Source organism: Sapajus apella, unplaced genomic scaffold (genome assembly GCF_009761245.1).
Source record: "Sapajus apella isolate SASKATOON/1434 unplaced genomic scaffold, GSC_monkey_1.0 scaffold4, whole genome shotgun sequence".
Classification (NCBI taxonomy): Eukaryota; Metazoa; Chordata; class Mammalia; order Primates; family Cebidae; genus Sapajus; species Sapajus apella.
Window position 1 is genome coordinate 9,365,561 of NW_022436944.1, and position 25,670 is coordinate 9,391,230.

General features: G+C 38.1%; 1 protein-coding gene and 1 pseudogene across 6 annotated transcripts in view; one reads left to right on the plus strand and one right to left on the minus strand.

Annotated features, from left to right (window-relative positions):
- LOC116539304 (schwannomin-interacting protein 1) overlaps positions 1-25,670 on the minus strand; it is a 785,902-nt gene that overhangs the window by 397,482 nt on the left and 362,750 nt on the right. The gene's annotated exons all lie outside the window — the stretch shown is intronic.
- Positions 19,717-25,342, plus strand: LOC116539297 (annotated as a pseudogene). Its single transcript, XR_004263986.1, has one exon. The product of XR_004263986.1 is annotated as a histone deacetylase 6 pseudogene (transcript).

Below are 25,670 nucleotides of genomic sequence, written 5' to 3' on the forward strand. Positions count from 1 at the left end.
AAAGTGTATATATACTAGAAAAACAAATTTGAAACACAAACTATTTCTATTATTGGTTAAGAAATACATATTTATGTAAACTAGTTAATAAAAATAACGTTGTCATCATTTTCACAGTGATTCATAATTAGTACCTGTAGATGTGGGTACTCAACAGGATGATTAAATTTGTGAACCACATTCAGTGGAGTCTCTCTGGAATCGTGTTACATCTCAGTGAATCAATGCTTCCATAGCTTCTTGTTAGATTTCTCCTTGGGGCAGCCTCAGAATTTAACTCCTAGCAGTTTAGGACAGATTTTCCCTCTCTTCTAAAAGTATTCTTATGTCCTTGAAGGGAAGGCAATAAATATAATAGGTGTCTTCTTTTAGCTACACAGGCAAAGCAGAGGTAATGGTTTCATGGAGAAGCACATGTAGCATTGAAGGGGTAATACTGACATCTGTGCTAAGCTACCTTGTCTTCAACATACCTTTCTGAAGGATTGTCTCTGCAATAACATCAAGACAAAATACATCATATGCAAAGCACCATGCACAATGCCTGACACCAGTAGAAATTCAGGAAATATTAGTTTTCTAATCCTGTATCCCCATCCATGCACGCACCCATTCATATACACATATGCACACACCCTCCGCCAACACACAAATTCACCAAAAAGTTAGCCCCACCTTCCTGACTCCCATTCTGTTATTTTACTAATCATCCCCCACAACCTCTATTTCATTTTGTCCACTCTGCCCAATTTAAATGTTTAAAGCAGTTTCTGTTAAATGAGAGCCACATTAGTGTTATTTTGTTCTGAGAGAAGGGATTTACAATAAATGCTGAGAGAATAAGCAATAAGAAAAGAAAAAAAAAGTTCTCAAATAGATTATATTTTATATAGAAGGAAGATTAAATTATTCCAAGCTATCATCATTTTACTCTCTTTAAACAAGCCATGATTCAAATTGACATCAACCTAGAAAGAGAGTGAGAAAATTGGATTTGTCTATGTTTTGGTACAGAGGGAAAATGTGGAACAGCTACTGGGCTGTACCAGTAATGGCATCTTCTGAGGGAGAAGTTTCTAAAAACTTGTGAGAACAGTGAGGCAAGAGATAATTATTATAGCCACATGCTCATACACTATGCCAGACAGGAAGTATCTTTCACCTTTATCCCTTTCAAAAGCATTCTTTTTATCTAACACCAAAGAAAAATGGATTCTGACCATGACCCATCCAGGTAGCTACAAGTCAAGGCAGGTAGCAAGTATGCCATATCCAAGGATATTGGTGATGGAAAGCCACGATCTTAGACAATAAAGCCTATTGTTTGTTATGTTTAGAAGGCTGGTAGGCTTCAGAGTCAAATGGCCTACATGAGAATTCCAGTTTGGCTCTTACTAGCTCAGTGACCTTGAGAAATTCTCATAACCTCTGAGCCTAACAATTTTCTCCAACTCCAAAGTATGAATAGAAATAATGTCTTTATTACTGTGAGGTTATGGGGGTTCCAAAGGATGATGTAAGGAAAAGAGCTTTGCATAGAGCTGCACATTATAGAGGTTCCATGCATATTAGTCCACAAACAACAAATCCACTGGGAGCACTTTGGACCTGAATCATGAATGCTTGTAATCATTTTTTTTCTCCTATATACATGTTCTCATAGTTGTTGAGTCATTTTCTTCCTAACTTTTTCACCTAAAAATGAATGCCGGCTGGGTGTGGTGGCTCGCACCTGTAATCCCGGCACTTTGGGAGGCTGAGGTGGGTGGATTACCTGACGTCAGGAGTTCAAGACCAGTCTGGCCAACATGGCGAAACCCCGTCTCTACTAAAAATACAAAAATTAGCCAGGTGTGGTGGCAGGCACCTGTAATCCCAGCCACTCGGAGGCTGAGGCAGGAGAATTGCTCCAGCCCAGGAGTCAGAGGTTACAGTGAGCCATGATCACGCCACTGCACTCTAGCCTGGGTGAGAGAGCGAGACTTCATCTCAAAAAAAAAAAAAATGCCGTTTTTGTAGGCATCTGTTTTAATTACCAGAAAACTGCAAGTTACTTCAAGCAATCATCAGAATAGATAAGGTAGCTTTAAAATTATGCTAATAATTTTCTGTCATGATAACTAGCCCTATTGATACTGTCAGCTGCCAGGTTAGAACTCCTGAATTTTAATCTTCATTTTTCATTAATCAGGCTTTTGCCCTTGAGTCAGTTGTTTAACTTCCTTGGTGTCAGTTTCCTCATCTGTAAACGTGGGTGGTGTAGAGGTGGAGAGTTAACCTTCCATTCAGGGAAACCCTTCTTTTAAGATATAGCTCACATGTCTAAATATCCAGTGCAAAATGAAATTGAACTTTAAAAACTAGCCAATTAGTTGCTTACTATTAGGAAAAATAAATGTCTTTGTTATTTAAAAGCTAAATCAACTTGTCTAATTATATAAAATTTCCATCTGACTGTATGTGAAAAAATGACAGCCTTTGGAATACTGCAAAACTCGTGACATAAAGGCTATTCTACATCCTGAAGATAGAATCTTGTTGTCTTATCTTTCTTGCATATGTGCCGTCATATACAATGACATCTGGGAATTTCAGTTTTCTCAGACCTGGCTTTTAGATTTATTTTGAACTTTCTGTGAATGTTTGGAGTTTTTTTCTGAGTTAAGAAAGTATATACAAGAAAATTTAGAAAATTTGGAAACTTATTAAAAACGTAATAATTAGTATCTCACTCTCTAGAGATTAATCATTGCCAAAATTTTAATCTTTATTCTGAACTTTTTCTGATATTAACATTGCATAATATACAAAACTTGGCATTCTATTTTTCTGGCTTAAGATTATATTGTGTGAATTTCCTCATGCTTTTTTAAACCTTTGTAAACATCATTTTAAAAATTGAGGCATATTAGGCAAGAGAAAGAAAAGACATCTTTATAGGAAAGGAAGAAGTTAAATGGTCTCTATTTGCCGATGAAATGATTTTATATAGAGAAAACCCTAAAGACTCCACCAAATAAAAAACTACTAGAACTGATAAACAAATTTAGCAAAGTTGCAGAATACAAAATTGTCATACAAAAACTCAGTAGCATTTCTATACACCAGTAATGAACTAACCAAATAGAAAATTAAAACCATCCAATTTACAATAGGAACAACAACAACAACAACAATATTTAGGTGTAAATTTAACCAATGAGGTGAAAGAAACACTGATGAAAGAAACAGAATAAAACACAAATAAGATATTTCATGCTCATGGATAAAAAAAATTAATATTGTGAAAATGTCCATAGTACCCAAAGTGATATACAAATTCAATGCTATCTCCATTAAAATTTCAATGCCATTTTTTCACAGAAATAGAAAATACAATTCATCATATGGAAACACAAAAGAGTCTGAATGGCCAAAACAATCTTGAGCAAAAGGAACAAACCTAGAGGCATTGCATTCCCTGATTTCAAAACATATTATAAAGCAATTTGTAATCAAAAAAGCATGGTACTTGCATAAAAACAGGTATATAGACCAAAGAAATAGGATAGAAGGCCCACAAACGTAGTTCACACGTGTGCAGTGGAGTTTTGATAAAGGTGCCAAGAGCACCCAATAGAAAAAGAAAAGTCTCTTCAACAAATGGTGTTGGACAAACTGGTTATCCATGTGCAGAAGAATGAGAGTGCATCATTGTCTTACACCATATTAAAAAACTCAAAATAGATTAAAGATTTAAGGCAGGGTGTGGTGGCTCATGCCTGTAATCCCGGCACTTTGGGAGCCTGAGATGGGTGGATCACCTGAGGTCAGATGTTCGAGATCAGCCTGGCCAACATGGTGAAACCTCATCTCTACTAAAAATACAAAAATTAGCTGGACGTAGTGGTGCGCACCAGTAATCCCAGATACTCAGGGTGCTGAGGCAAGAAAATCGCTTGAACCTGGGAGATGGAGGTTGCAGTGAGCCAAGATCATGCCATTGCACTCCAGCCTGGGCAACAGAGCAAAACTCTGTTTCAAAAAAAAAAAAAAAAAAAAAAAAAAAAAAAAAAAAAAGATTTAAAATGAGACCTCAAACTATAAAACTACTAGAAAAAAACACAGGTAAAAAGTTCCACAATGTAAATATGGGCAATGATGTTTTGAATATGACCCTGGAAGCATAGATGACAAAGGCAAAAATAGACAGATGGCATTATATCAAGCTAAAATCTTTTGCACAGCAAAGGAAACAATTAACAAAGTAAGAGCCAACCCACAGAATGAAAAAAGTATGTTTGCAAACTGTACATTTCATAAGGGGTTAATATCTAAAATATACGAAGAACTCAATAGCAAGAAGAAAAATAACCAGTTAAAGAATGGACAAAGCACTTGAACAGACAATTCTCAAAAGAAGACACACAAATGTCCAACAAGTACATGGACGACATGCTCAACATCACTAATTATTAGCAAAATGCAAATTAAAACCACTAAGAGACATCATCTATCACCTGTGAGAATAGCTTTTATCAAAAAGATGAAGGATAGTAAGTTTTGGTGAGTTTGCAGAGGAAAGGAAACTCTTGCATGTTGCCAGTGGGAACATAAATTAGTCAGCTATTATGGAAAACAGTATAGGGGTTCCTCAGAAAACAGAAAATATATGATTCAGCAATCTTCTTGTTATATATCTAAAAGAATTGAAATCAGTAAGTCAAATGGATACATGCACTTTTATGTTCATAGCAGCATTATTCACGATAGCCAAGACATGGAATCAACCCAAGTGTCCATCAGTGAATGAATAGATAAAAAAAATTGTGAAATATATACACTATGGAACACTCTTCAGCCTTAACAAAGGAGAAAATTCTGTCATTTGTGACAATGTGGATGAATCTGGAGGACATTATGTGAAGCAAAATAAGCAAGGCACAGAGAGATGAATCCCACATGATCTAACTTATATGTGGAATCTAAAAAAGCCAAGATCATAGAAGTAGGGTAGAATGATGGTTACCAGACGCTGGAGAGGGGAAAAGGGAGGAATGGAACTATTGGGCAAAAGGTACAAAGTTTGAGATAGATAGAATAAATAAATTTTGAGATCTATTCCACAGCACGGTGATGATAATCAATTAAAACATATTGTAGTTTTCAAAATAACTAAGAGTAAATTTCAAATGTCTTTACATACAAAATGGTAGATACGTGAGGATATAGATATATTAATTAACTTGATTTTATAATTCCACATTGTATCTATCAAAACATCACATTGTAGCCCTTAAGTGTATGCAATTATGATTTGTAAATTATAATTTGCCAATTAAAAATAATGATATTTAGAAATTGCTGCATAACATCACATTATATAAATTTACCATAATTTGTATTTCCATTTTTTAATAAATGGGTCTAGTTTTTATTTTGCTTTGTTTTTAATTGTGTGTTCTATTCATAGTGCATGTGGATAGCTTAAATAAAAATTAAAACTACTGAGTATACTCTTATAAAAATTTGGTATATCTAAATATTTTGAAAGTCTTCAACCAAATGTGAGAATTCTTCTCCAAGAGAATCTGGAGTTGAAGAATTTCAGAGATTATAGAAAAAATAAGGCTAGAAATGCAGATTAAGGCATTATAAGTATTGAGGGCAATAAACTCAACCCATTATTATCTAAAGATCATATCATGGGCATACTATATATCATAAATTAATGCTAGTGAGTACAATACACCTGATTTTGACTTATCAGCCCTTAATTAACTTGAAACATTTTGGATTCTCCCTTGAAGTCTCATTAAGATGCCTGTTAAGTCATTTTGAATGATCACAGAGGAGCTGCCCACTAAGAAACACAGTTGTTCTCCTGTGACTAACCCTTCAACAGAAGATTCTTTTCAGTTTTTCCAACTCGGAGCTGTCAACTTTCTGAGGCTTCTACATTCTAATCAGGCCCAAGTGGCAGCTTCGAGGCAGAGACCCCTGGTCTCTGGTTTATACAGTTCAGCATTTGCCTTCTCACAGACACACAAATGTGGATCCATGCCTAAACTGAGGACACTGAGTTTCCTCTATTTTCCCCAAGACCTGGTTATAAAAGCTTCAACTCCTGCCATAACTTTTGCCTTACTTCCTGTTTCTACTCCCAGCTCTCAAATGCTTTTTTTCCTAACTATATCCAACTGGAGTGACTCTTAGCTAATGGAACAAAATTTTTGAGGTTGCCAAAAAGAGATACAGAATTGATATCATATATATGAAAAATTTAAGTACAAGAAACTCCAAAATTAGTAGTGGGTTTAGGATTGATAGGGGAGCCCTATGCTTTCAGCATGAAGCTATAAGTAAAATAGATAAGCAAATAAACTCATACCAAGCCTTTACTTTTATTGGAATATAATTTAAATACAATTCACTCTTTTAAAGCATACAGTTCAGTAGTGTTTAGTATAGTCTTAGAGTTGAAACCATCAGTGCTATCTAATTCCAGACTATTTTCTTCACTCCCTGCCAAAAAACCCTATACCTATTAGCAATCATTTCCCATTTCTCCCTTTCTCCAGCCCCTGACAATCACAAACCTACATTTTGTCTTTGCAGATTTGCCTATTCTAGACGTTTCATATAAATTGAATCATGCAATATGTGGTCTTCTGTATCCATCTTCTTTCATTTAGCATAATTTTCAAGGTTCCTCCACAGTGTAACATGTATCAGTACTTCATTTCTGTTTTATGGCTGAATTATATCTCATTGTATAGCTATACCACAATTTGTTTATCCATTCATCAGTTGATGCACATTTGGGTTATTTCAATTTTTTGTCTATGACTAATGCTGCTATGAACATTCATGTACAAGTTTTTATGGAGACGCATGTTTTCAATTCTCTTGGACATAGAATTGGAGTAGCTAGGTGATGTGATAAATCTATGTTTAATTTTTTGAGGAACTGCCAACTGCTTTCCAAAGCAATGGCATCATTTTACATTCCTACCTGTAATGTATTAGGGTTCTAATTTCTTTGCATGTTCACCAACACTTGTTATTGTCCATCTTTTTTTTTTTTTTTTTTTTTTTTGTGTGTGTTATTGCCATCCCCCCAGGTGTGAAGTGGTATCTCATTGTTGTCAAAGCTTACTTTTTAAAGTAATTGTAAAAAACATCCAAGGATAGATACGGGGCATATTCATTTTATCTGCACTGGAGGTCTCTGACTGAAGGTTCCTCAAGAGCCAGATTTGACCAGTGAATGTGCTTTGTTTGGCTCTTAGGTGGGATATGAATTATTTAGTTCTTCTTATGCCTTTAAGCTCTCTTTCCAGCTAATGTTACATCTGGCTGGACTCACTCCTTTATGTTACCTATCTGGCTCCTGTGAGTATGTCTTGGGGGTCTCTATCTATATTTTCTGTTTCTATATTTAGATTTCTTTATTCTATTACTAAGTGTAATGAATCTGGATACAGTTTAGAGAGATTTTGAAATAATGAACTGTGGGGATTAAGCTTTCTGAAATGCAAAACTTAACCAATATACCTATTCACAAGATATTCTATTTGATCAGGACCTTAAAATTGCTTTGGCAATTTAGCAAGTTTTGTCACACCATTTTAGGGATTGTCAAAGCTTTCAGAACAAAGACCAACAGACACAGCTGTTGCAACAACACCTTGCAGACACAGTCCATCATCCCTAATTGTGTTGTTTTCAAAAATCTTGAAGTTTGCTTAACATGTTTGTGATTTGGCAGATTCTATGAAATGGTGGAAAACAAGGCAAAATTGAAACCACATTTATAAAACCAAATACTATTTGAAGCATTAGAAGTTGCTTATAAGCTGGGATAGTTTGGTCTCATATCTGTAATAACAGGACTCTAGGACATCAAGCAGATAGTGGAGAATAATGATTATTGAAAAATGCTTCAAAGGAGATCAATACACTTAATAAAAAGATAAGAAATAGCCTGTTTTCAGAGTGAATCAGTGTCCATCAGAAACCAGACACTTTTTATTTAGAGATAATAGCCTGCACTTTGGAATAAAAACCTTTCTGCACTGAAGATTGAAAGACAATTGGGGTGGGAGAAAAAAAGGGAATCAAATTATTTACAAAGTTAATCTTTTCAAGATGTGTTAAGTAAACTACTTAGCACTTAAAAATTAGCCATATCTGTTTCCTCTTCATTTCAAGAATTTATTTTTGAAATTAAGTGTGGAAAAGTCAAAAGTAAAATGTTTATAAATCTAGATGCTCTATCCGTCCAATATTTATAAACTTAGATTGCAAATATTTTTGTTGTTTTCTTTTTCTTTCTTTCTTTCTTTTTTTTTTTTTTTTTTTTTTTGGTCTGTATGTTTGGAATCCTGTAGTTTCATTTCCTGTAGGGTAGATTTCAGGGCATTAGAAACTGTTATTTCCCAAATTCAATAAAAATAGGTTTTAGCATTAGACATTCTACAACTGTACAGGGTGTAGCAAATTTGCTTTTAAGAATTAATAGGATTTCCCAAAGGATGTATTTTCCTGTCAAATATAATCCTCATGATCAACAGCTATAGCTCCAAGTAATTCTTTATGATTTCTTTTATTCACATTTTTCTAAGCTTATTTTTACATATCCTCTAGGGTAACTTTTATTACAGGAATTACTGGCTTTTCTGCCAAGTAAGAAACATACTTTATTTTTTGATGACAAAGTAACAGAGTCAATTCTCTTTTTTCCCTATAGTAATATTTTTAAAAATATGGGCTATTTTTATAATATTGATTTTTCCCCAATTGCAGCCTAAAGCATTGACGGCAAATCATCTCTTCTGTTTCAAAACCTAGAGATAAATTATACAACTTTAGTCAATATTGTTGCAATGGGCTTTAAAAAGTAATTTGCTCTATAGCTACAGAGCTTTACATAAAACTGGCATAACTCTTTCATATGAATCTGGGCAATATGTATTTTTTTTTTAAACTGAGTTCATTGACAAAATAGAAACACATCCAGCATTCTTTTTATTTTTCTATATAATGCAAAGTAATGATCACACACTGGGTCTAGTAAATCAGGGTTCTTGCTACCTAATGTGTTGGTATAGATGAGCCTGGGAGAATTAGAGAACAAACATTTGACTCAGCTGCATCACAACCCACTGTGTGACTCCACATATGCGAATCTTCCCCTGAATCTTAACTACAGAAAACCCTTCCAGTTCCCTCACCCCATATACACTCATACAGAGCACACACCAGCTTCCCAGCTGGTCAGGTCAGGACTGGTGGCTCCTTTAGTTTTATAGCCTCTGGGCAGCACATGGGCCAACTTCCTTTCGCATAGACTAGTGGTTGTGACTCCTTCATTGCCCTTCACACTTTCCACCCCTCCCCTTGGGGCCTTTAAATGCCTTCTACTTAAAAATTTTTGAAATGTGTGTTTAAATAGTAATATTACAGAAAGATTAGAAAATAAAAGTCACAGGTTGTATTAACACAACCACAGCCTAACATAATTACATCAACTTCTCTGCCTCAGGGGGCACAGCCCACTCAGGCAATACAGCATAAGAGGTAAGAGGCTGCTGCATGCAAATACCAGCAATCGCACTGTATGACCTTGGGGAAGTTACTTAACCTCTCTGTGGCTCAAATGCCTAATTGACAAAATGGAAGATGTGAGGTTGTGAGTATTCAATATTTAATGAGCTATCATACAACAGGGTCTTAGGACAGTGTGTGGCACGGTGTGAGCTGTATAAGCATTGTCCTTAAGCAGTATTTGCTATCTTTTTCTCTACACACAACTCTTTAAAAACACAGTTGAATAGATAATATGCACGTGATTTTGTATTTTGCTTGTTTCATTTAAGATCATAACAATTTCTTCCCATGCTGTTTTATAGTTCGTATAATTAAGATAGTAATGACTGCATACTATTCTATCCAGTACAAGAGTTAACATTCAAGTTAATCTCACTTTCCCACTGCTGTAAATAATGCTGCAATGAATATCTTTATGTAAATATTGTCTTTCTTTATTTGAAATAATAAAGGTAACAAAATGATCAGAGAAGGGAATACTTTTATACTGCATACATGTCTTTTAAAGTGTTTAATTTTTTATTATCAGCAACAAGAAAAGAGCTCATGTTGTGGTAAAAATAACATGTAGCTTAATATTTACCATGTTAAAATAGCTCCATATGTTGGGATTACTAGATATATTTACTTTTTTATGGCTGGTAATATTAAGTCTTTTGCCCAACCAGTCTATTGCAGAGTTTTAATGTTTTCTTTTTAATCAAATTGCATTGTACAATAGTAAACATAGCTCTTTTTGCAGTTTTTGCTGGGAATATCATCTTCTAATTGTTTTTATTTCTCTTTAGATTTTATTTGTATGGGAAGGTATATTTCAGATGGTTGGATTTATTTTTGTCATTTTTAATATTTCTTAATTTATTAGAGTCCTGGCAAATGATTTAACTTTTAAGATTTGATACTGATTATCTAAAGTTGGTATGATATTCATTCTATTCTATGGTGTGAATTATAAATCTAAATGGAAAAACTGTTCACTAATTAGTACTATGACAATTTACTGAGGAGTCTTTTTCTTCCTCATTATTTTGGTGAAGCTGCTTTTTACTGCATATTTAATTACCATGTAGAATGAGGTTGGTTTTGACCTCACATCTTCTGTTCCAGTGATGTGTTTATCGACGTGTAAATAAGACACTGCTTTATTTCTTTTGCTTTGAAAGATATTTAAATATCTTGTGGGACTAAAGGCACACAACTCCTTCCCAGGAAGAGCTTTTAATGGTTCACTTTTTATTTTTAGTTGTGTGTGTATGTGTGTGTGTGTGTGTGTGTGTGTGTGTGTGTGTTGTTTTGTTGTTCATTTAGGTATAATACACATACAACAAAATTTACCCTTCAATAAATTAGGACAAACTTACAGAATCATATAATCACCACCATCCCCAAAATACTCTCTTGTGCCCTTTCGTAGCCAGTTTTCCCCCTCTCCCCCAACTCAGGCAACCACTGGTTTGATTTTTTCCCCCTATACTTTTGCTTTTTCCAGTATGTCATGTAAATGGAATCATACACTGGATAGTCTTTTGAGGCTTCCTTATCTTAGTATAATGCTTTTGAAATGCATCCATGTTGTTATATATATCAATACTTCCTTTTTATTGATGAGTAGTAGTCACACTTTGCAGATGTACCACAGTTTGTTTTTTGGGTCGACAGTTGATGGAATAATGTCGCTACAGACATTTGTCCCTTGTGTTCTGTGTAGACAGACAGATTTGAGAGGCAAGGAAATGACATTATTTGGTAGTTAGTCTTTGTAACCTGGAAAATAAATCATTCATGGTTCTTTTATCATGTGTGTATATGTGTGTGTGCTATGCAGTTTTCTTCAAATAGGACATACATTTTCAACATGAGATTATTACTAGGTACATTATAGCTCTGTTGTTAATGTGAAAAAGATCTTTTTAAATGATATTCTAAAATAGTTATTGATAGAATACAGAGCTATCATTGGTTTTTGTATATTCATCTTGTATTCAGCTATTTGTCCGAATCATTTATTATGCCAAATGGTTGTTTCCTTATACATTTGAGTGTCTGTGTATACAATCATGCCACCTCTCTCTTTTTCTCCATGTATAAAACTATTGATGTTTCATGTCTTTGATTTAATATTACTTTGAAAATCATGTTCTATGCAATAATGATGACCATATCATTTTTGTTTTGTTTCTCATTTTAGTAAAAATGATATCAGTAGTTCATGATAAAATATCGATAGTTTGTAATAACACCATTTAAGTCAAGCATCTTTTTATTATTGTTTTTAATGTTTTTAGGAAGACTGGTGTTAAATTTTATCAAAATCATTTTTTGCATCTATTGATCATGTGGGTTTTCATATCTAACAAGCTGGCGAAGTGTTAATTATAAGCATTTTATTACATTGATCTATCCTTGCATTACTAGAATGAAACGTACTCGGTCATGCTCGTTATTATTTAACTATATGTTATATTATCTTGGCTAGTATTTAACATTTTAACACATATATTAATAAGGGGAATTGACTTTTGGTGACATCTTTAAGTTATCCAGTTATATTTGCTTCATAGTTTGTACTGGGTACCCTTTTCATGTGATTTGTTCTGGAACAGTTTATGATAATGTAGCAATCACCAGTTCTTTGAATAATTGAAATAACTCATCAGGGACTCATTCAGAAGCTTTTTCAGGATTCATCTGAGGGAGAGATAATTGTTTGATAAAACTTCTAGCTTTTTAAAGATGCTGTTCTCCCCAGTATGCCTGTTCTTCAGTGCTCTTGGTGGCCTTCCACTGAGGGCTGCCTGCGCATTTCTGTCCCCAAGAAAGGAAATAAATGAATACTTGTTGAATGAGTACTATCCATTTTTTTATATTAACTATCTCATTACATTCTCACAGCTACCTTCTCAGGAGAGCTTTATTGTACTTCTATGAAATGGAAGCTTAGAGGATATTTAAGAAATTTTCCAATTTCACTTTCAGTTCAGCTAGTAATTATGTTTAAATTAGGATCAAGGCCTAGTTTTAGCTTGGCAGGATCAGCACTAGAATTCCAGCCCAGGTTGCTTTTTTTATTATGCCATACTCCATAATTACTTAAAAACACATTGGATTTAAAATTTTCTTCTTTCACCTTCTTATTTGTGTTTTACCTAGGTAATTCTTTATATTTTCACATTTTGACTTATAATTAAATGTCTTTCCAATGTTAGCTCCTCCCAGGGCTTGCAAAGTCCTAAAACTGGTCTTGTTTGTGAATGAATAGACCACAGTTTTTTTTTTTTTTTTCCTTCTTTTTTTCTTAATTATACTTTAAGTTCTGGGGTACATATGCAGAATGTGCAGATTTGTTACATAGGTATACATGTGACACGGTGGTTTGCTGCATCCATTCCCCTGTCATATACATTAGGTATTTCTCCTAATGATAGTCCTCCGCAATCCCCCCACCCCCTGCTATCCCTCCCCTAGCCCCCTCAGAACCCAACAGACCCCAGTGTGTGATGTTCCCCTCCCTGTGGCCTTGTGTTCTCATTACACCAAAGTTGTTGATAGTTCTGTTTCCTTAATAAAAATACTCACGATTTCCCTATTGTCTGGCACTTCATATTTAACAGGTAGTAACTTAATATGAAACCAATTTAGAATAATTTTATTATTTTTAAATTGTTAATCTTTCTAAATGTTCACTCATGTAAAATGAGATTAAATTAAGTATGTGCTTATCTAACTAGTGACACAAATAATACTGTTTTAATGAGTATTTTATAAAAATTAATCACAAGGTCACTCTGTAAATGGTTGTGTGTAATACAGGATTTGAGCACATATAGGTTCATGAAAGTCCTTCAATAGAAAAACCTACTGTTTATCTGTTTCCCAAATTTACTTATGTCCACTCACACGTGTGTGTATGTATTTGGATAACACATATGACATTTTCTGGGGACATATGTACCTTGAGGGCTAAATTTTGGGAAATAACCATAAATTTTCTGGTTCTAAAACTTTTACAATGATTTAAGGAAATTACAATGTTCAGTAATTAGACTGGTATACACAGACACATATTCAACAGGACAGAATCATTAAATTCAGCCTATTATAATAAATCTGAGAATTACATCAAGAAAATAATATTAAGAAGCCACACTTGGAGCAATCGGGTCACATTGACTGGAGGCTTCATATGTGAATGAGAAAACAAGACAACCCATGATTAAATAAAAGTAAATTACTCAATATATTCTAAGAAGAAATGAGAGGAAAGGAGAATTACATAGAATGGATTAAATTAGTGCTAGTTCACAGGTCCTCTATACAAGAGATTTACAATCACTCAATTTAGTTCAACATTGTATAATAACTAATTAAAATGTCAGACAATTGCACTGGAAAGTCAATTAATTTAAATGTGTAGTCAGACACTTGAAAAGTTTGGTTAGTTTAATTGGAAGACTTTCTACAATAAAAACACCTCAATTTGATAATTTTTTTCTCTCATTTTTTCCTATTGTTAAGACATTGGTTTATATAGAATTACCCAATTAGAATAACTATTTCTAATTATGTACTCGTGTTTTTCAAGTTTTGGTTTCAAACATTAATTTTAAAAGAGTGGTTGTTTTATTTATTCATGAAAATTAAGACTGGGCCAGTTCTTCTTCTTTTTCTTTTTAAAAAGTCTTCTAAGATTAAAATGTAGTGATTTTGCTTGTCATTTCTGGTTCTAAATACCAAAATTGTAAATGTGCATTTGGTCCCTCTATTCTATTTCTAGTTATTTTTCTTAAGGGATAACCATAATCATGTAAGTGGACCAAAATGAATGCACAAGGATGTTCGCTGTAGCACTATGGCACTTTTTTCCTAATAGGAAAAAAAACTGGAAACAACTAAAACACCCATTAAAGAGTTTATTAACTTGTGTTATATATATCAATCAAATGTGATATTCTCATTTAAATATAATGAGGTTTTGCTTTGGCATGAAAAGATATTTATGGCATATTGCATATTTTTGAGGGAAGAAACGAGATTAGACACGTGTGTATGTGTACGCATGCGCGCACACAGAGGGAGAAACACACAGACAGAGAGGTACAAAAAGGTTGGTAAGGACCTTCAAAGTATTAACAGGAGGGTGATATTTTTTGTTTTTATCATTTTTCTTATTTGATTTTTTAACATTATTTATTATTGAAAGTGATTTTTCACTTGGGGGGACTGAAACAGATCAAGCAGAAGTGCCAACAAAGGGGACCCAGAAGAAATAGTTGAAAAAATACTTTTAAAACCTGGAGCAAATGTTGGTGTGGTAATTAACCCAGAAAAGAACATTCAGAAGGAGGATGTGCTCAGGCCCAGGCTGAACAGACGACTGCTATTTTATTGGCAGTTGTAAGGATCATCACTCCTCTTTTATAACTAATAAAACCCTATTCCTCTCTCAGCATCTATTTCAAATCCCACCTCTTTTTGAAGTGTTGACAAACCATGAAATACAATTTTAAGAGCTCTCCTCTGGAATTAAGGTAAAAATAGTGTTTTATTGTAAATGCAGTCATCATGTACCTCTATGAGTTACCTCCATAAAAGTATTTTCATCTGTCACTGTAGCAGTACATCATTACAACTGCTACCACTTATGGAGCTCTCCTTTTGCTGGGTACCTTTTCAGGCCTTTCCAGACCTTTAGTTCTTATTGTTACCCTATGAAATCAATTCTATTATTCCCTTCATACACATTCCAAAACTAAGGTTCAGAAAACCTTGTCAGAAGTCATAGTACCAGAGCTAGAATTCATACTTATTAACATTCCAAATCTCACGGTTTTTTTTTTCCTTTTATTCTTGAGATAAGGTCTCACTCTGTCACCCAGCCTACAGTGCAGCAGTGTAATCATGATTATCCCCCCTCCACTCCCCAAGTAGCTGACTACAAAATCTCATGTTCTTAACAACTACACAATTCTGTATTTGCATGTATCTGCTCCTCTCCCCAATTAGATTATAATCTTCTTGAAGATACATTTCTATATTTCTTACTCCCTAGCTAAATGATATTCAAATGTTTTACACTTACTATGATATAGTTCTCTTTTGAAAGAAAAATATTTTTTAAAAAATATTTTCTATGAATTATTTCTCAAAAACTGTATAACATAGCACATATGAATGTGTAGGAGGAAAAATAGTTCATTCACTAATTAGGATCATATTCAAATTTTGTTAATCTTTCATTTTATTTAAGTCAGTAATGTCTAATCTTTGTCATATTTATGTACCTTGAGCTTTTCATAAATGAATCTATTCATCTTCTGTTTCACAGTAAGGACTCAGGCTTATCCAACATTTAGGCCAACATCTGCCATCAGATCTTAACTAAGCCAAAAGTGATTATCCTGTATAGTATCATGCATAAAAGAAAGATGCCTTAGAATTTGCTTGATAATAATATTTTTTGCTGTGGCTTTGGATAATGTTCAATCATTAGCTATAACATGAAATCTTGTTTGCGTGTATGGAAATATTTATTGCAACTCAAAGGAAATTCTGACCTTTGCTTTAGTCAGTATTTATCATCCAGGTAAACATATTTCAGTATTTACTTGAGCAGAAGTCAAGGTCTATTTACTAGAAGCCTAGAACATATCATTTAATCTTCCACCACATAGCTACTTACCCAGTGACTAACACAACAATTCGATAAAGATTATTAAAATGCTTTCCATCTCCAAAATTCTGTGGATTAAAATAAATGGTCTCTCTCTTTTTCACACACACACACACACACACACACACACACACACACACACACACACGTTAAGCTAGGAATGTAGGACAAGAGCATTAAAATGTACATTAAAAATATTATTTTCCCTATTGGATACTTCCTTTTGTTCAAATTTTCAGTTTGATACCTGACCAAAGAAATAAGGAGTATTTCTGTAGAAAGCAGCAGCAGAAAACTTAGCATCCTGACAGCAAAAAAATTGCACTTAGAAGAATCACTGTACAGGCAACAATCCTCTACTTGTTTCTGGGGGAGGAGGACAGTATCCCTGGTCTGAGCTCTCTGGGGGCTGGAAGAGTAGGAGGTGACTGCTTTCATGAAGGAAGAGAGGCGATAATGTGTTGCTTTAGGCTACATTGTTTCTGATATGAGAATGAGATCCAGGTCCTTATATCACCCATAAAGAACTGTAGTTCTAGTGAATATTCTGCAATTTTTATGCCAATGCCTGTCATATGTCTCTTCTAGTATTAAATGCTTAAGGGAAAAAAGCAACACCATAGAGAAGATTAGCTGTGCCCTGTTCTCATGTATGGGCATGCGGCAAAGCAAACAGATGAGTTTGGATAAATGAAAATCAATACACTTGAAAAGGCCTCTTTCATTCAATTGATTCAAGCTCAGTGGGTAATAGCATGGTAGAATGTGAAATGGTGTTAACGTGGCCCTGGCGTAAATCCCATTTACAGGAAATACAGTAACTAGAATGAATAAAAGCATGAAGGGATTTAATGAACCATAATGAACTCTTTACCATGGACCTTTTATAAATGCTTTTAATGTGGTCTTATCACCATACCATTTGAACTTTCAATGAGGCAAGATAGCCCTTTACAGTATCTATACATATTTCAAAATCTAAGAAGCTGGAAGAGTAAAATGTAATCATTGTCTTTAGAGTTAAAAAACATTTAGTGCCAGAGCTAGAAAAGTCTTATTTTACAGAAAAAGAAATGGGAGTCACCTGTGGATCGTTTATTGCTCAAGGGTGTATAGGAACTTGTTGGCCGACATTTCATTCACCAGAACTCATGGAGTTCATACTCCAGTTACTTTTTTCTACAAATCAATTTGGAGATGTTAGGATGATAAATGTGTACATGGTTGCCAATGCTGGTGAGGCTGTGAGTAGGAAACGAGGCCACAAAATAATATAAGCAGCTGGTTCCTGAATCATAGTCTCTCACTGCTGCTAACGTTTTCAGAAACTCTGATGCAGGAAAAGGCCTATATTTTTTGACCTAGTAATTCTATTTCTGGAAATCCATCTTGCAAAAGACAGTCTCACATGTGAACAGACAAAGAGTTAGACAAAGATGTTCATTCTGGTATTGTTTATAGTAGCAAAATTTACAAATGACATAAATGATCATCCATAGGGGACTGGTTAAATGATTATAGCACATCCACATGACAGGTTACTATGAAAGTGTTCACAGATACATTGAGCTTGATCAATATGTACAGACAAGGGAAGACATACAGGATGCATATTTTAAATGTAAACCAATTCATAGGATAATGTAATATGTACAATGATGCTGTTTATATTTTTAAAACCTTTATTTGTGCTCTGTGTGTCTGTCTTATATAACTTTCATTCTGCCTTCTTCCATGGTTGTCATACTTGGGGATATGGGGACGAGAGAAGGTCTTGGGGGAGCAATTAAGTGCAGCTGTGTAAGACTGAGAGAACATATTTTATTAGCTTTTATTTTTGGAAAAATGATACTTCAGTATTATGTAACGGAATGCCTAAGAGGTGCTTTGGAATCAGACAAGTAGGTTTGAATCCCATCTCTGCCTCTCACTAGTGGTATGACCCTGGGAACACTTCTTTGCTCCCCTGACAGTCAAAACTAAATAAATAATCAAAGGTAAAACATCAAATACAGTACGTGGCAAATAGCTCGCAATATATGGTAACAGCTGTAATTGGCTTGTGTTTAAATAAATTCAAATTAAATGCAAAATACCAAAACAAAGTAAATATCAACTAAATTCAACCATCTAAAGTTTACCTCTATTATAATTTAATGTCTTTCCAAAAAGCTCTGCAAATGAGCTTTTAAAATATATTTACAAAAGAATTCTATAATTTACTGTTTTGATTGACAATATTCTATAGGCTTTCCCCATGTCGATATAATAAATGCAGTGTACATATATACTATACAGTGTATGCTATATATGGTATGTATATACTATATATATAGATTGACAGTATTCTATAGACTTTCCCCATGTCTATATAATATTGAGAATATTCTATAGGTTTTTCCTATGTCTATATAATAAATACAATGTGTATATATACATACATGTGTCATTTTAACAGCTGAACTGTATTCCATTGAAAAACTGCATGTACCATACTTACCTAATTGGTTGCTTTCTGGTGAACTTTTAAGTTGGCTTTAATTTTCCCCTGTCATAGACTTGACTGTAATGAACATTCATTCTTGTGCAAATTTTTTTCATACTTGTTAAATTATCTAAAAGAGGGGCATTGTAATGGATAGAAATGCTTGGATAAAATGGTATTTCTCTTAGAGAAAATAATATGAACAAGAACTGAGGGGAAGAAAAGTTCTCAAGGGAACAGTGAAGTTCAGTTTTAGTCCAGATCATGGAGTTTGGCACTTTTTATAGGCGATAGGGAGTTGCTGAAGGTTTTTAAACAAGGGAATAACATGATCAGAGCTAGGCTTTAGGAAGATTAATCTAGAGGCTGTCGGGTGACTGATGCAAGGAGGGAGACAGGAAATAAGTGAAAGCCCAATAGGAGGCCACTGCCAGAGAGCAGGGGAGAAATCATGAGAGATTTGACAAGGGTGATGGTAATGAAAATATACTGACAGATTCCAGAGGCCCTACAAGTGCTGAAGCAAATGAGAGGGCTTTGCAACTTGCTAAGGGTCACAGTCAGTGGGGAGGACGGCAAGGCAAGCTGGGGAGATGCCTTCATTAGTCTTTGCATCGCCATCAGCAATGGTGCCCAGAGGAAGGACTGGTAGGCGGTTTCCCACACTGCTAGCAATGGTACCTCTGGTGGTGACATTTCAGATGGTTTTTATTATTTATTTACTTATTTATTTTATGACAGAGTCTTGCTGTGTTGCCCAGGCTGGAGTGCAGTGGTGCAACTCAGCTCACTGCAACCTCACCTCCTGGGTTCAAGTGATTCTTGTGCCTCAGCCTCCTGAGTAGCTGGGATTACACGTGTGCGTCACCACCCCCAGCTAATTTTTGTATTTGTAGTAGAGACGGGGTTTTGCCACATTGGCCAGGGTGGTCTCAAACTCCTGACCTCAGATGATCCGCCTGCCTTGACCTCCCAAAGTGCTAGGATTATAGGTGTGAGTCACCATACCTGGCCTTCAGATGGTTTTATATTGCTCTTTATGCTTATTTGCAATTTTAATTTTCTGTGATGATCATGTATTATTTTAATTTCATGTTTCCACAATTAACATGTATTATCTTTGCTTGCAAATAGTTACATATGATTACTTTTTAACAATTTAAACATAGAGATATATATAAAGTAAAAAATAAAAGGATCCCCCTTCCATTTCCCATCAGGCACTCTTAGGACAGTAACTGTTTGAAAGTAAAAATAAGAATAGGATGCAGTGATGGATTCAAGAGTTAGACTAGGTATGATTTGGCAAAGACAGGAAAAGGGGAAGAAGTCAAGGATGACTGAGTGAATGGGAGATTGGCAGTGTTTTAATAGACACAGTTAGGAGAAAGGGTGAGAGGGAGGAACAAGATAAATTTTATGTTGAGTTTGAATTGGCTATGGAATATCCTGATGGAATCCTCTGAGTATTTGGTGGAATTGTAGGCATGGCATAGGAAAGCAACTTCTTTGGAAGCAATGGCAAAAGTAATGGGGATAGATGAGGTTTTCAATGAGGACACAGAGGGCAGAGGGTCAAGGACTATGGTTCAGGATTGTGGTAGGTTACATTTTTAGGGTTTGAAGGAGGAAGGTGAACCAATGATGAGAGAAACAGGAGGATTAAGTGCAGTGTAAAGGATGACAGGAAAGAGAAAGCTTCAAGAAAAAAGTGGTAAGAGACAGGACAAACTGTGGGAAGCTGCTGTTGAAGTGCCTATTAGAATTTCCAGAGACTCTTAAGTGAGTGGGTCCTTTTAGAGCGATGCTGTGATTGCTGCTTTCATATTAACTTGAATGTTTCTGCAGTGCAGGAGGCAATGCCACTGCTTGGAGTCAGGTTAGGGGGTTGAAAATAGAGCTATACATGCAAGTTCAGAAGAGCCAAGCGGGGAATTTCATCAGCAGTGAGGGGCCAGCATTGGAAAACAGCGTTGAAACTGAGTTCAGTCAGCATGGTTTGAGAACTTTAAAAAAAGGTTGTTAAATAGTGTTTCCAGGGGCTGGAAAGTGGCAAGGCAGTTTCAGTGGGCAGTCAAGGAGTTGAGGGAGGGGCTGAGGCCAGGCAGGATGGGCTGAAAGAAAGAGTGGGTGATTATCGCCAGAGATAGGCTGAAAAGGCCTCAACTATGACCTCAACCGGCCAGGATTCCACCACAACCAGGCAGCAAAGAAGTAGGCAGAACCTCCAGTCATCCCCTCAGGACTCCAGTGTCACTTCAAAGCGAAACATTGAAAAGGGAGCCATTCCCCGCTCCATCCCTAATCTAGCGGAGGTAAAGAAGAAAAGCAAAATGAAGGAGGTCAGCCAAGCAATTGAAGAAGACCTAATCATGGGACTGCAAGGGATGGATCTGAACCTTGAGGCTGAAGCACTGGCTGGCACTGGCTTGGTGCTGGATGAGCAGCTAAATGAATTCCATTGCCTCTGGGATGACAGCTTCCCAGAAGGCCCTGAGCGGCTCTATGCCATCAGGGATCAACTGATCCGGGAGGGCCTCCTAGGTTTCTGCGTGTCCTTTCAGGCCCGGTTTGCCGAAAAGGAAGAACTGATGTTCATAGCCTAGAATATATTGATCTGATGGAAACAACCCAGTACATGAATGAGGGAGAACTCCGCGTCCTAGCAGACATCTGTGACTCAGTTCATCTTCATCCGAAATCATACTCCTGTGCCTGCCTGGCCTTGGGCTCTGTCCTCAGGCTGGTGAATGTGGTCCTGGGGACTGAAATCTGGAATGGCATGGTCATCATTAGGCCTCCTGGACATCACGCCCAGCACAGTCTCACAGATGGCTATTGCATGTTCAACCACGTGGCTGTGGCAGCTCGCTACGCTCAACAGAAACAATGCATCCGGATGGTCCTTATCGTGGATTGGGATGTGCATCACAGTCAAGGAACACAGTTCACCTCTGATCGGGACCCAAGTGTCCTCTATTTCTCCATCCACTGCTATGAGCAGGGTTGGTTCTGGCCCCACTTGCAGGCCTCTAACTGGTCCACAACAGGTTTTGGCCAAGTCCAAAGGTATACCATCAATATGCCTTGGAACCAGGTGGGGATTTGGGATGCTGACTACATTGCTGCTTTCCTGCACATCCTGCTGCCAGTTGCCCTTGAGTTCCAGCCTCAGCTGGTCCTAGTGGCTCTGGATTTGATGCCCTGCAAGGGGACCCCAAGGATGAGATGGCTGCCACTCCAGCAGGGTTTACCCAGCTAACCCACCTGTTCATGGGTCTGTCAGGAGGCAAGCTGAGCCTGTCTCTGGAGGGTGGCTACAACCTCTGCACCCTGGCTGAAGGCATCAGTGCTTCACTCCACACCCTTGTGGGAGACCCTTGCCCCATGCTGGAGTCCCCAGGTACCCCCCGCCGGAGTGCCCAGGCTTCAGTCTCCTGTGCTCTGGAAGCCCTTGAGCCCTTCTGGGAAGTTCCTGTGAGATCAGCTGAGACCATGGAGGGGGACAGCATGGAGGAGGACAATGTAGAGGAGAGAGGAGGAAGTACCCTGGGAGTCCTCTGTGCTCCCAATCCTGACATGGCCAGTGCTACAGTCTCACACAGGGCTGGTCTATGACCAACGTATGATGAATCACTGTGACTTGTGGGACAGCCACCACCCCGAGGTACCCCAGCACATCTTGCAGATCATGTGCCATCTGGAGGAGCTGGGCCTTGCCAGGAGCTGCCTCACCCTGCCACTGCACCTGCTGCACCCTGCCACAGAGGCTAAGCTGTTTACCTGCCACAGTGCTGAGTAAGTAGCTCATCTCCAGGCTGCAGAGAAGATGAAAACTCGGGAGCTGCACAGTGAGAGTTCTAACGTTGACTCCATCTACATCTGCCCCAGCACCTTTGCCTGTGCACAGCTTGCCACTGGCACTGCCTGCCGCCTGGTGGAGGCCGTGCTCTCAGGAGAGGTTCTGAATGGTGCTGCTGTGGTGCATTCCCCAGGACACCATGTGGAACAGGACGCAGCTTGAGGTTGTTGCTTTTTCAACTCCATGGCTGTGGCTGCTTGCCATGCCTAGGCTATCAGTGGGTGTGCCCTGCAGATCCTGATCGTGGATTGGGATGTCCACCATGGTCATGGAACTCAGTACATGTTTGGGGATGACCCCAGTGTGCTCTGTGTGTCCCTGCACCGCTATGATCACAGCACCACCTTCCCCATGGGAGATGAGGGTACCAGCAGCCAAATCGGCCAGGCTGTGGGCACAGGCTTCACCATCAATGTGGCATGGAATGGGCCCTGCATAGGTGATGGTGCCTACCTAGCCACCTGGCATCGCCTGGTGCTTTCCGTTGCCTACAAGTTTAACCTAGAACTGCTGCAGGTCTCAGCTGGCTTTGACACTGCACAGGGGACCTGCTGGGGGGGGCTGCCAGGTGTCACCTGAGGGTTAGGCCCACCTCACCCACCTGCTGATGGGCCTTGCCAGTGGCAGCATTATCCTTATCCTAGAAGGTGGCTATAACCTGACATCCATCTCAGAGTCCATGGCTGCCTGCACTTGCTCCGTCCTTGAAGACCCCCCATCCCTGCTGACCCTGCCATGGCTCCTACTATCAGGGGCCCTGGCCTCAATCACTGAAACCATCCAAGTCCTTCACAGATACTGGTGCAGCTTATGGGTCATGAAAGTAGAAGACAAAGAGGGACCCTCCAGTTCTAAGTTGATCACCAAGAAGGCACCCTAACCAGCCAAACCTAGATTAGCTGAGTGGACGACCACATGAGAAAAGAAGGTTCTGGAAGCAGGCATGGGGAAGGTCATCTCAGCATCATCTGGGAAAGAGTCTACTCCAGGCCAGACTAAGTCAGAGACAGCTGTGGTGGCACTCACTCAGGACCAGTCCTCAGAGGCAGCCACACTGGCCCAGACCACCTCAGAGGAGGCTGTCGAGGGAACCACGCTGGGCCAGACTACCTCAGAGGAGGCTGTAGGAGGAGCTACACTGGCCCAGACCACCTCAAAGGCAGCCATGGAGGGAGCCACACTGGACCAGACTACATCAGAAGAAGCTCTAGGGGGCACTGAGCTGATCCAGACTCCTCTAGCCTCGAGCACAGACTACCAGACCCCTTCAACCTCACCTGTGCAGGGAACTACACCCCAGATATCTTCCAGTGCACTGATTGGGAGTCTCAGGACCTTGGAGCTAGGCAGCAAATCTCAGGGGACCCCAGAATCTCAGGCCCCAGAGAGGAGAACCTAGGAGAGGCAGCTGGAGGTCAGGTCATGGCCGATTTGATGCTGATGCAGGAATCTAGGGGCCTCACTGACCAGGCCATATTTTATGCTGTAACACCACTGCCCTGGTCCCCGTTTGGTGGCAGTAAGCCCCATACCTGCGGCAGGCCTGGACGTGACCCAACCTTGTGGGGACTGCGGAACAATCCAAGAGAATTGGGTGTGTCTCTCTATCAGGTCTACTGTGGTCATTACATCAATGCCCACATGCTCCAACACCACAGAAACTCTGGACACCCACTGGTCTTCAGCTACATCGACCTGTCGACCTGGTGTTATTACTGTCAGGCCTGTGTCTACCACCAGACTCTCCTAGATGTGAAGAACATCATCCACCAGAACAAGTTTGCCCCACCCACACTAAGCCCCAGAATACACTCCCTCTTCACCGTCTGAGGCCCACGATAGACCAGCTGTAGTCATTCCAGCCTGTACCTTGGATGAGGGGTAGCTCCCACTGCATCCCATCCTGAATATCCTTTGCAGCTCCCCAAGAGTGCTTATTTCAGTATTAATACTTTTAAGAGAACTGTGACGACTAATTGTGGATCTCCCCCTGCCCACTGCCTGCTTGCGGGGCACCACTACTTCAGCCCAGAAGGAAAGTGAGGCAGCTCAGTGGCCCCCAAGAGGGAGCTGATATGAGGATCACATTGGCGGTGGGGTGGAGGGACGGGGAGTTAACTTGCAGCATGGCAAGGTTACATATATAATAAAGTACAAGCTGCTACAAAACGTGAAAAAAGGAAGAGTTGAGGGGCTCCAGGGTGCTTGCAAGAGAAGAGGCTTCAATGCCTGGCATTGAGCCCCACTGGGCAGTAAGGTGAATGAAATTAGGAAGTGTGTGAGGCCCTTATCCAGAAGAAATTAAAATCCAGGAGAAAGGGCAAATGATTGGCTGTCAGGATAAGGGCAAGGATATATTTAGCCGGCGGGAGCATGTGCACAAGCAAGGACTACCCAAAGGAGGGAATTTCAGGGTTTTGGACTTTTTAGCTGGGGCAGTTTACAGTATTGTGATTTCCCAGGTATTAAAGTAGAATGGGGATGAAATTTCTGGGGTTCCACAGATCTGGGAGGTTTTAAGTCAGTGCTGAAAGATCATCAATATGTATTTTTAAAATTATTTAAGTCTACGTTGTCCCAAATAGTATGCAAAACGGGTAATAGTATACCAATTTACAGATATGAAATGAGTCCCTAGAAGTGTTTAATAAACTTGTCTGGAATCATCCATGTAGTATTTGGTGAAGGAAAAAAAAAGAGTTTGGTATATCAAGAACTGCTTGAACCAGGGAGGCAGAGGTTGCAGTGCACCAAGATTGTACCACTGCACTCTAGCCTGGGCTACAGAGTGAGACTGTATCTTAAAGAGTTTGGTATATGTACTTGGTATATCTACTTCTCGATGATTTTTCCTATATGTTTGCATTAATATATATCTGAAAGTACCTAGATGTAATCTATATGAATATGAGATCATTCTAAATAATCATTGCTTGCAACTTGGTTTTCTTCAGCCACTTGTTTTCATTGGCTGCGGTGTATTCCACAGCATGGGGGTGGGTGGCTGGAGAATGGCAGCGTCCTCAATAGACGGAAGGCAGTAGGTGGAAGAGGTAATGTTG